Source organism: Pongo abelii, chromosome 5 (genome assembly GCF_028885655.2).
Source record: "Pongo abelii isolate AG06213 chromosome 5, NHGRI_mPonAbe1-v2.0_pri, whole genome shotgun sequence".
NCBI lineage: Eukaryota > Metazoa > Chordata > Mammalia > Primates > Hominidae > Pongo > Pongo abelii.
In genome coordinates, this window is record NC_071990.2 from 43,029,131 (window position 1) to 43,041,184 (window position 12,054).

Consider the following 12,054-nt stretch of genomic DNA (forward strand, 5'->3'; position numbering starts at 1 on the left):
CTTGATTTTCCAAAAAAAAAAAAAAAAAAAAAAAAATTTTTTTTAATTAAAAAAATCCTAATCTCCACATTTTTTGCCAGGCGAGAACCGAAGTTTGGAGGTAGACAAGCAGGCGAGCGGTTTGCCGGGGCGCAGAGCATGAAGGCCGGGCGGGCGCGGGGAGCGGGCGCCCGCCGCCCGGCGCGGGGGTGAGCGAGAGAGAGAGCGGAGCGCGTGTGGCCGGCGCCGCTCGGCCGGGAGCTCCCGCGCTCGCGCCCCGCGCCCCGCGCCCGCCGCCGCCGCCGCCGCCCCTGTTGCGATGGCGCAGAAACCCCGTTGACAAGGCACTGCTTTTTCATGACGGTGAGTTTCCCTTTGAGTGTATTATAATTTTGTGATAAAAATTTCAAGGAGAAAAAAAAAAACACACAACCTCCTTCCTCTGCCTCTTTCCTTCGGGGAGGGGAAAAGCGAGGGAGGGGGGGCTGGAGATCTGTCTCCAGACAGAAAAGAAAGAGGAGCAAATTAAACACCGAGTTGCCAAAACCAGGATATTAGGTTTCAGCCCAGAGAGCTATTGGCTAAGGCTGTGTTTTTTTTTTTTTTTTTGGGGGGGGGTGGGTTTGTGGGTGGGTGATGGTGGTGGTGGGTGGATGTTTAATGGACACGGAGAAAAGGGGAATCGAGTGTTTATGCCTTTCCCAGCGCTGCCGGGGCCCCGGGAAGACCAAGTTCAGTGTCTCGGGCGGGGGCGCAGGCGGGCAGGGGGCGGCGAGGCCGGGCCGGGGGCGCCTCGGCGGGGTGGGGGCCCGGCGCCTTTCTTTTTCCTTTTTTTTTCTTTTCCGCGGATGCAAATTTCTGGAGCGGGGAGAGGGAGAGCCCGGGAAGGGGGTGGCGTGGCGGTTGGTGGTGGGGAGGGGAGGGGAGGGAAGCCTTTTAATGACTCATTGATTGAGCCGGTTTAAAATTAGTTATATGCGCGAGTGTGAGTGTGTTTTCCGCCCCCCGGAGCCGCCGGGAGCCGGGAAGGAGGGAGCAGGGCTCGGCGAGGGGAAGACGGCGCGGCGGGGCCGCGAGCAGGGGGCAGGGAGGGCCTGGAGTGACGGCGGGCGAGGAAGAAAAATAAGCTTTTCCAATCTCCTCCCCTCTGTTTTCCCCCCCTCGTTTCTTTTCTCTCTCGGAAGCTCTAGGGTGTGAATCACATTTTCTTTCTTCTCGACAAAATGGACCCCGCGTCTGGAGAGGGGGAGGGGAGAGGGTGGGGAGGGAGGCGGCGGAGACGAGGCTTATTTTTCATCCTGGCTTCCCCCTTCCCGCCGCATCTGCGGGCGGCCGCGGCAAGGAGAGCAGGTCCGGGCTGCGGCGGGGAGAACTCGGGGCCGGCGAGTCGCCCCGGCCCCGTTCCCGCTCCGAGCCCGCGGCGGCGGCGCGCACCTGCCGCGGGACTGCCCCTTCCCAGCCGCCTCGCTGCCTTTTCGAAGCACCGCCGAAGATCCGCGGCCGCGTCCGGCCGAGCCCCCAGCCGCGCGGAGGACCGGCGGCCCAGCCGGGCGTCTCCTGCGAGGCCCGCGCTGTCCGCCGCACCGGCCAGAAGAGATGTGCGGCTGGGACGGCGCATTTTTGGCCGAGTGCGCGCGGGCCTTATGCTGTTCGCGCCCCCCAGAGTCGCCCCAAATGCGGGATATTGGGGGGGGGCGGTTGGAAGGCGCTAAGATGGCGCTGGGCCTGGCCTGTCGCCAGGGCTGGTGGCGCAGTTCCTCGGCGGGCGCCATCTTTCTCGCGGCGCGGGCGGCGCCCTCCGAGGACGTCTCGCTGACCAGGGCGCCGCGAGGCCCGGGGCTAGCGGGAGCCTAGAGTAGGGTGCTGAATTCTGGAGATGGGACCGGGGTCGCGCGGCCTTCTCCTTCCCCACACCCCCAGACCCAAAAGACGAGGCCGCCGGCTCGGAGCGGGAAGGGCTGGGGCCAGCTTCATCCTCCTTCCCACTTGTTTGTGATGGAGGAAGGGGACTGGGGGGTCGAGCCTCGCGGCTGATGGGTTCCCTTCCTGACCCCGCACCCCCACTCCTCCCAGTCAAAATTGGAGGTGAGGCGCTCCTGCCATTTTCTTTCCTGCGATCTGAGAGTGGACGTCTTTGTCTTCTCTGGCCCGGCGTGGGGGCAGGGCATTGAGCCTTTTCCTTCATTCTTCTTCAATTATTGAAAGTAGAGTCTAACCAGGTTACAAAACTAAAAAAAAGAGTCCAGGACATCGTCTGTCTGCCTCCCGGTAACATGGTTCTCTGTGGGTACCCTACGCTTCGTTTCTTAGTTTTACTCTAAAACAACCCTGAGGAGACATTTACTAGTTGTCAGATTATGGGAAGGTGATGGGTTCCAGTTTTTTGAAACTTTTTTTGTTGGCTTTCATATTACTTCAAATGGCAGTGAATTAAAACAGTTTCCTAGAACTCTGATCTGAAAAGTTAAATACGCTTTAAAACACTGAAACTCTTCTAAAAAGCAAAACTGCATTATTAAAAGCATCATGTAAGTATCTGTTGGTAGTATGTATCTATATTAGAGATGGGGGAGGGGTTTAACTTTTACATTGTTATTGAAAAGAGGAGGGGGAAGGTCTATAAAGCTCTAATCTCTCTAGAAGTCCACATACATGGAAAGTAAATAGTTAATTTCTAGTGTAGAAAAATAACAGTGGTGCCAGTAGGTGTGTCCTTATGTTTATAAATATACATAGTGGATGTTTTAGACCATTTAATAAGACCTATCATATATTGAATACCTGCTGTATGCCAGGAACTGTGCCTGATGCTTCGTATAATTTCTATTATATCAGCCCTGAAATAGTGATTTTATGATCTGTTTACCGGCGAATGAACTAACATTCATAGAAGTATAGTAATTGTTGCGAGATCTTGCAGTTTTAAGTAGGAAAGTTGCCATCGGATCACAAAAGCTGTCTTCCCCCTACACCTATGGTTTCCAAATCTGAGCATCAGAATTAACTTGGGAGATGTTTTTAAATAGAGTTTTGTAACATCACCTCTTCCACCATCATTTGCTAGGGCCAATTGGGTCCTTTAATAATGTGTCAGGCACTCCCAACTTCTTGATGTTCAATATTGGCATTCTGGCCCACCTTGCACCCACTATATCCAAAGATCTAGTATTCCAAAGCTCTCCAGGTGATTCCAGTGTGGCACAGATACACGTTTGGACTGTCTTGTACTATGCTATGCACTGTTCTGCTCTTTTTTGAATTGGAACATGAGAATTGAGATCCACGTAATTTTGAGTTTCAGCAGTTTTTTGCTCACATTAGTCTCATTTTTATTTTTCCCCTTCTAGCTGCCATTTATCAAATAATCGAAATTATTTCCTCAGAGAAAAAGGTTTAGGTATCCTAAGACTTTAAAATCTCAGTACATTTTTTTAAAAGTATATTGTCTCATTCTATTGGGAAGTTATACAACATACAGGCTTCTAGGTCTAGCCAGGCCGTCTAGTTTAGTCAAGACAGCTGTGTAACAAACATAGCCTTGAGGCCTGGCACGGTGGCTCATGCCTGTAATCCCAGCACTTTTGAGGCCGAGGCGGGCGGATTACCTGAAGTCAGGAGTTAGAGACCAGCCTGTCCAACGTGGTGAAACCCCGTCTGTACTAAAAATACAAAAAAGCTAGCCGAGTGTGGTGGCAGGTGCCTGTAATCCCAGCTACTTGGGAGGCTGAGGCAAGAGAATCACTTGAACTGGGGAGGCAGAGGTTGCAGTGGCCCGAGACCGCGCCATTGCACTCCAGTCCGGTAAACAAGAACGAAACTCCCATCTCAAAAAAAAAAAAAAAAAAAAAAAGAATCCAGGATTGATCCAGAAAACAAAAGATTGTTTGCTGAATTTTGAATTGTGGACATATCTTCTGGGTTTTGGGAAGTAGGATGGTCAAGTTATGTGGAACCTAATAGCAGAATATGGATAAAAACACAGGTCAGGGCCAGGCACAGTGGCTCACACCTGTAATCCCAGCACTTTGGGAGGCCTAGGTGGGCGGATCACAAGGTCAGGAGTTTGAGACCAGCCTGACCAACGAGGTGAAACCCCGTCTCTACTAAAAATACAAAAATTAGCTGCGCTTGGTGGCATGTGCCTGTAATCTCAGCTACTCAGGAGGCTGAGACAGGAGAATGGTTTGAACCTGGGAGACAGAGGTTGTAGTGAGCTGAGATGGCGCCACTGCACTCCAGCCTGGCTACAAAAAACAGGTCAGGAAGAAGCATCTAGAGCAGGTGATGAATAGATGACCTTACTAAAATGAGAAAGAACCAAGTCAGTGATGAAATCGTTAATTTCTCTGGATTAAGGATCATGTATTTTATTTTGTGCTTTCTCTTGTTGATTCTTCTCAAATAGTTGTGTTTAGTAATTGCTAGGGAGAGTAGTTTAAAACTTAGATTTTTGATGCAGATGTCAGAATTATACCATCTTTGCATATGTCCACATTGGAAAATTTTTGTAAGGAGCATCTGTTGGATACCTCTGTGCAGTCTGTGTCCAGTCTAGACCACTAGGTGGGTGGAGTGACTTCCAGTTTTTGAAGGGAAGTCACTTCTGGTTTTTCTCCCCTTGTTTTTTATGGTAAATGCCAAAGTAATTATAATCTTTGACTAGACTAAAATCCAGTAAAGCTTGAAATGAGGGGGAAATCTAAAATAAACCTGCTTAGAGGGAAACAGTAGCTTCTTTAACCTTTATTGGAATTTTAAGACCGGCAAGATCTCGGCACTCATGAAATTTACAGTATAGTGGGGAAGGACAGAAAATAGTTTAAAAATCAGGATAATGACAGATTAAGAAAAAATATTAAGTGGCTGGTGGATCTAAAAGAGTATGTTGGGAATGACCATTTTGGCTAGTAAGGGTCAAGGAAAGCCTTTTTGTAGAGGTGATATTTGAGCTGAGACTTGAAACATGAACTTGTGCTAGCCATGTGAAAAGCTGGGGAGACATTCCAGACCTGGGAACAAGTTCAAAGACCTGGAAGGCTGGGTGTTAGACTGGAGAGAAGGCTCCTCTGAGCAAGGGGAGAAATTAAGAATAGGGTAGGAATTAGATGGAGTTGGAGAGATCCTATAGGTCGTCTTGTAGTACTCCATAGGGGGATTTTTGGATTTAATTCTAATGGCAATCAGAGGGGTTTTAATTTGGGCAGTGATAATGTTTTTAAAACTAACTGGCTATTTAGAGGAAGAGAGGAAACAGGGAAGTTAGGAGGCTGTTGTAGTAGTCAGCCCAAGATCGATAGTATCTCAGGCAAGTAAAGTGGCAATGAGATACAGAGAGTAGACAGCAACTTTTACATATGTATTTTGGAGATGGAATCAGAAGGATTTGTTTAATGGATCGGCTGTGGAGGGAGAGGGAGGAATCAAGGGTGCCTTCAGGTTGCAGGCTCCAGCCTTGGGCTGCTGATGGTACCATTTGCTGCTTGGAGAAGACTGGAGGAGGAACAGGTGGGGAGGGGTGGGTAGCAAGAGTTCTGTGTAGAACCTGTTGTATGTTTTAAATACTTGGGAGACGTCCAAGTGGAGAGTTAAGTAGGCAATGAATATTTAAGTTGAGCTGAGGGCAGTGATCTAGACTGGACATAAATTTTGGGAGTCACTAGTATACAGATGGCATGTCATGGAACTGACTGAGATTGTTTGTGGCCTTAAGATCAAGCCCTAGGAGACTGATTTGAGTAATAAAACTCTGGTCTCCCACATAGCCAGCTCTGTGTGGGGAAAAAAAAAAAAAAAACCCTAAAACACTAATAACGGCTAAAGCTTGGGCAAAGGAGACTGAAAAGGTTCAGCCATTAAAGTGGGAGAGTATTTTATTATTTTCAAGAAAGAGGGAATGGTCACCTCTGTCAAATGCTGCTGAGAAGTTACACAATGAGAATAGAGAAATGTCTATTTGGATTTGACAACATGATGGTGACTGTTTTGACAAGTGGTCCAAGACACATTGGAATGCTTCGAAGAGAGAATAGGAAGTGAGGTGAATATCGACAGCTCGTTAGGGAAATTTTCCTGCTGTAAAGTGGAGAGAAACAGCTTAGTGGCTTCAGAGGGAGATGGGGTCAAAGAAGAGGGTTTTTTTTTTTTTTTATTTTTTTTTAGACAAGATGTCACTCAGTCATCCAGGTTGGAGTGCAATGGTGCAAATTACGGCTTACCACAGCCTCAACCTACTGGGCGCAAGTGATCCTCCTAACTCAGCCTCTCCTGAGTAGCTGGGACCACAGGTGTGCACCACCATAACCCAACTAGTTAAAAAAAATTTTTTTTTGTAGAGACAGGGTCTCCCTATGTAAAGAAGAAGGCTTTTCTTTTAAACAATGGGAACTAGATAGGCTAATGAGAATATTTAATAGAGAAGGTAAGACTAATCCAGAAGAGAGACTAAGACTACCAAGGAAGCAGCATTCTTTTTTTTTTTTTTTTGGAGACAGTTTTGCTCGTTTCCCAGGCTGGAGTGCAGTGGTGCAGTCTCGGCTCACTGCAACCTCCACCTCTTGGGTTTAAGCAATTCTCCTGCCTCAGCCTCCCAAGTAGCTAGAATTACAGGTATGCACCACCACACCCGGCTAATTTTGTATTTTTAGTAGGGACGGTTCCACCATGTTGGCCAGGCTGGTCTCGAACTCCTGACCTCAGGTGATCCACGCACCTAGGCCTCCCAAAATGCTGGGATTATAGGTGTGAGCCACCATGCCCGGCCAGGAGCAGCATTCTTAAGGAATTCAAGACACAGGAAGAACGCTTGCCTTTGGTGGGAGCAAGACAGTGCAGTGTGGCAGAAGACAGAGAATGGGGGCACAAGTGCCAGGCAAATTGGAGGTAGAATGTAGGACTTAACTTTCTGACGGCTTCTGTTTTCTCAGTGAAGTCTGAGGCAAGGCCAGCGACTTAAACGAAGAAGGGGTAGTGGATGATTTCAGGAGAGATGGACACTTCACCTTGAGCAACAGGACGAGGAACTGAGTAACTGGGAAACAAGGTAGTTTCAATGCTGGGCATTGTTGAATCCCTCGCCATGGCTTGGGGCCATGAATTTAAGGTGAAACCAGTCAGCTGAATTAGTTGTGTGATTTTTTTCTCCTAGCAACATTCAGCTGTTATGAGGGCAGCAAAGAGCAGGCAAGTGATCAGTTCACCCAAAATTCGTATTTTGCCCTGCAGGTTTGACAGAGGAGAAGCAGTGCCAGAGGCTTGAGAGTAGTTGCAAGGGAGTGATTTTGATGATGAACCTTGAAATGTTAGCTGAGTAGGAAAGCAAGAGAAGAAGCCGAGTGGGGGCCGTGAAAATCATTACTGGCTTAAAGTGAGTTAATGGGTACAGAGTTTCAGTTTGGGAAGATGAAAAATTTCTAAAGCTGGATAGGGCTCTTGGTTTCACAGCAATGTGAATGTATGTAATGCCTCTCAACCGAACACTTTTAAATAGTTAAAATTCAGTAACTCTATAGAGAAATAAAGGGTTTTCCTAATCCTGGAAAAAAATGGTTAAAATTGTAAATCTTACATATATTTTACCATAGTAAAAAATGAATTAGGCTGGGCCCATGGCTCACACCTACAATCCCAGCACTTTGGGAGCCCGAGGCAGGCAAATCACTTGAGGCCAGGAGTTCGAAACCAGCCTGGCCAACATGGCAAAACTCATCTCTACTAAAAATACAAAGAAAATAGCCAGGCATGGTGGCACACACCTGTAATCCCAGCTACTCAGGAGGCTGAGGCATGAGAATCGCTTGAACCTGGAAGGCAGAAATTGCAGTGAGCTGAGATCTCCCCACTGCACTCCAGCCTGGGTGACAGAGCTAGACTGTCTCAAAAAAAAAAAAAAAAGAATAAACACTTAAATATTTGTGGCAGTTAGAGGTGTTATTTGCATGTGGAAGAAAATTGCTTTAGAAATGAAATTGCAGATTACTGAAACTAAAGAGAAAGTATCTCTTCTTATCATGGTACCAAACTTGAGGGTGCATAAGTCACCTATAGACGTAGAGATTCTAGAATAGGATCTGGGAATGTTACATTATTTGCTCCCATGTTTACTGTTTTGTTCTAAACCTTTAGCACAGCATTCAAAACAAGTTGAGCACTCAGTAAACATTTGCTGACTCAGTACTTGCAGAACCTAGGTAGAGTAGAATGATGGGAATCAAAAGGAAAACAGTATTCTGTAGAGATCAGCAATACCTTACACTAGTAGAGGGATCTGTGAGAAAAAGAATCAAGGCCATTGAATGTGTGGCAGCTTATAGTATTTGACATTCTAATCTGTGCAAGTGGTGAGAAAAAAAGTCTGATTACAGAACAGGGAAGGAGAGAAATAAGCATTGAGTTTCATTTTTTGTTTGTTTTTGAGACAGGGTCTTGCTTTGTTACCTAGGCTGGAGTGCAGTGGTACAATCGTAGCTCACTGCAGCCTGGACCTCCTGGGATCAAGGGATCCCCCAACCTCAGCCTCCCAAGTAGCTGGGACTATAGGAACGTAACACCATGCCCAGATAATTTAATTTTTTTTTTTTTTTTTTTTGTGGAGACAGGGGTTTCTCTTTGTCACCCAGGCTGGCCTCCTCTTTGTCACCCAGGCTGGCCTCAAACCCCTGGGCTCAAGCCGTCTTCCCACCTTGCCCTCCCAAAGTGCTGGGATTACAGGCGTGAGCCACTGCATCCTGCTGAGAAAATCATTTTTTATTTAAATAATGTCAAATGGAAGTATGTAGCACCCCCCCCACCTTCTTTTCCCCTTTCTTTCCTCTTTGAATCTGCTGTCATTCCCTTTTTCATGAGTTTTCTTTGCTCCCCAAATAGGCTAAACAATAACCGTAAAGTGAGGTTAGAGAAAATAAGAATGGAGTAGATGATGGAATTCAAAATAGCTGTCTACGTTCTTCACTGAGAAAGATAGCTTTGAGTTAAAGGTGAGAGGAGCAAGTCTGGGGAAAAACGGGTGAAACAGCATGATTTAAGTAGCATACCAGATGCGTTTCTGCATGGCATGGCTCTTGCTTGATGAATAATGTTCTGCATAGTAGAAGAGGAAAATACAGTGAGTGAAGGAGCTGGCAGAAGGTGGGCTGGGGGAGTTGGGGAAGAGTGAAATGAGTATGGAGAGGTGAGAGAGCTGACTGCAAAGGCATGTGGGGTGTGGACTTTAAAAGGAAAGCCCTAAGATGGAAATCACTAACATGGTGCCTGGCTACAAGCAGAGGGAGCCCAGGACTTGACTGTGCTGGGGGTGGCCTGCCCTTTTGTAGTGCAGTTGAGGAGAGCTCAGGGGCTGTCAGAATGCTGTGTGGGAAGGTGGAAGAAAGAGGACCTGGGAGCAGCAGCTTTGTTCTGGTTTGTTGTTGTTTTCTCTTCCCTACCTCGTATGTACTCCCACTCAGGAAAAGATCCTGAGACCTCTCTGTACCAGATCTTCTTATACCCAGGTTCTCCTTAATCCCAATCAACTTTAATCTATAAAGTTATTATTTGTTTACTTATAAATTTATTTTTAATAAAGTTGTGAAACCGAACATGTTCTGTTTTTGTGGGTTTTTTGGCTCTCTATCTTGCAAACACATTAAACACTTAACATTACTTAAAATTAAAGCCCTGAGTCTGAGAATGTGAGAGAATAAGATATGAAAGATATTGCCTTTCTAGAAATGGTTGATTTCAGTTGAACCCAAATCCAGGACACTTTGTTTCATTAGGAGTTGACCTTTGTGTCCTGGCCTGAAATGGAAACATTTTCACAAGGAAGAAAATGAGGGGGAAAAGAAATAATATTTGTTAAACCTTCACCTTGTTTGAGACCTTGACGGGTTCTGAGACCTTGACGGGTTCTGATGGGTTTGGTTTTTGTTTTTGTTTTTTGAGATGAGAACTCACTATGTTGCACAGGTGTGTCTCAAACTCCTGGGCTCAAGTGGTCTCACCTTGGCCTCCCAAAGTGCTAGGCCTACAGGTGTGAGCCACTGCACCTGGCCTCTGATGGGTTTTTAGTAAATACAGTCGTGTGTCATTTAATGACAGAGATAGGTTCTGATGAATGCATCGTTAGGTGATTTCATCGTGTACAAACACCACAGAGTGCTCCTATGCAAACCAATATGGTATAACCTACCGCACACCTAGGCCATATGATATAGCCTATTCCTCCTGTATTGTAAACCTGTACAGCATGTTACTGTACCTGGATACTGTAGGTAACTATTTGTGTATCTCAACATATCTAAACATAGGGTACAGTAAAAATATGATACAAAAGAAAAAAATGGTGCACCTGTATAGGTCAGTTACCACGAATGAAGCTTGGAGGACTGGAAGTTGGTCCGGGTGAGTCAGTGAGTGGTGAAAGAATGTGAAGGCCTAGGACATTACTGTACACTACTGTGAACTTAATAAACACCATACACTTAGGCTACATTAGGCTTATAAAATATTTTTCCTTTCTCAATAAGCTTAGCTTATTGTAACTTTTTTTCTTATGGACATTTTTGGTTTTTTTCTGAGACAGTATCTTGGTCACCCAGGGTTGGAGTCCAGTGGTGTGATCATAGCTGCAGCCTCCATCTCGCAGGTTCAAGGAGCCCTCTCACCTCAGCCTCTATTGAGTAGCTGGGATTACATGCATGCACCACCATGCCCAGCTAATTTTTTTTTTTTCTAAATGTAGAGATGAGTTCTCACTATGTTGCCCAAGCTGGTCTCAAATTCCTGGCCTCAAGCAGTCCTCCTGCCTGAGCCTCCCACAGTGTTGGGATTACAGGTGTAAGCCACTCCGCTTGGCCTAGATTTCATTTAACCCTGAGACTTTTTAGAAGTGCAAATAAGTATATTTAGAAATTGATGCTGGATGTGGTGGCTTATGCTTATAATCCTGGCACTTTGGGAGGCCGAAGTGGGTGAATCACTTGAGGTCAGGAGTTTGAGACCAGCCTGGCCAACATGAAGAAACCCTGTCTCTACTAAAAATACAAAAATTAGCCAGGTGTGGTGGCAGGTGCCTGTAATCCCAGCTATTCTGGAGGCTGAGGCACAAGAATTGCTTGAATCTGGGAGGCGGAGGTTGCAGTGAGCCAAAATCGTGCCACTGAACTCCAGACTGGGCAACGAGAGCGAAACTCCGTCTCAAAAAGAAAAAAAAAAGAAGAATGAGCTGTCAAGGGTTACATATAGGAAATGGAATTTGAACTGGAGCCTAAAGGAAAAGGAAGATTTTGCTGACCAGGAAAAGATACATAGGCAGAGAAACTTAGGTGGAAAAGAACCAAGTTAGGTTGGGATTTTATAAGAGAGGCAGACAGTAAGGAGACTTCTTTGGATGAAGTGAGAAGTTTAAAAAAAAAAAGAGAGAAAAGGGGAGGCTGGGAAGGGACCTTGCGATCAGTTTGTGAAATGCAGTAAATGTAAGGCCAAAGTATTTGAATTTTCTCTTATATGTTAAAAAATCCTAAAGGTTTTCAAGCAATGAGTGATTTGACTTAAAAAGGAAAAAAAAAAGTTATAGTTAATAACAGCTTTGGAATCAGACCGATCTGAGTTCTAGCATCTTGCTGTAGGTACTGCCTTGAGTGAGTAACTTCCCTGAGGGAGTGTGCCTCAGTTTCTTCCTCTGGATAGAGGACTTACCTTTCAGAGGGAGTTTGAAAGGATTAAGTGAGATCATGCGTATAAAGCATTAACATAATGCCAACCCATTTGGGTCTCAGCTATCACTTTTTTTTATTATTAAATTGTTATAGGCCTGGTGCAGTGACTCATACCTGTAATCCCAGCACTTTGGGACACCAAAGCAGGTGGACCACCTGAGGTCAGGAGTTTGAGAGACCAGCCTGGCCAACATGGTGAAACCCCATCTCTACAAAAATTGCAAAAATTAGCCGGGCATGGTGGCATGCGCCTGTAATCCCAGCTGCTCCGGAGGCTGAGGCGGGAGAATCACTTGAGCCTGGGAGGCAGAGGTTTCATTGAGCCACTATTACACCACTGCACTCCAGCCTTGGTGACAAAGTGAGACAATGTCTCAAAAAT

General features: G+C 46.1%; 1 protein-coding gene across 5 annotated transcripts in view; it reads left to right on the forward strand.

Annotated features, from left to right (window-relative positions):
* BICRAL (BICRA like chromatin remodeling complex associated protein) overlaps nt 1–12,054 on the forward strand; it is a 116,820-nt gene that overhangs the window by 35,956 nt on the left and 68,810 nt on the right. For all 5 annotated transcript variants that reach the window (XM_063725235.1, XM_054557510.2, XM_024248869.3 and 2 more), the window contains one exon: nt 81–342. The gene's annotated coding sequence lies outside the window, so the exon portion shown is untranslated. The remainder of the gene's footprint in view (nt 1–80; nt 343–12,054) is intronic.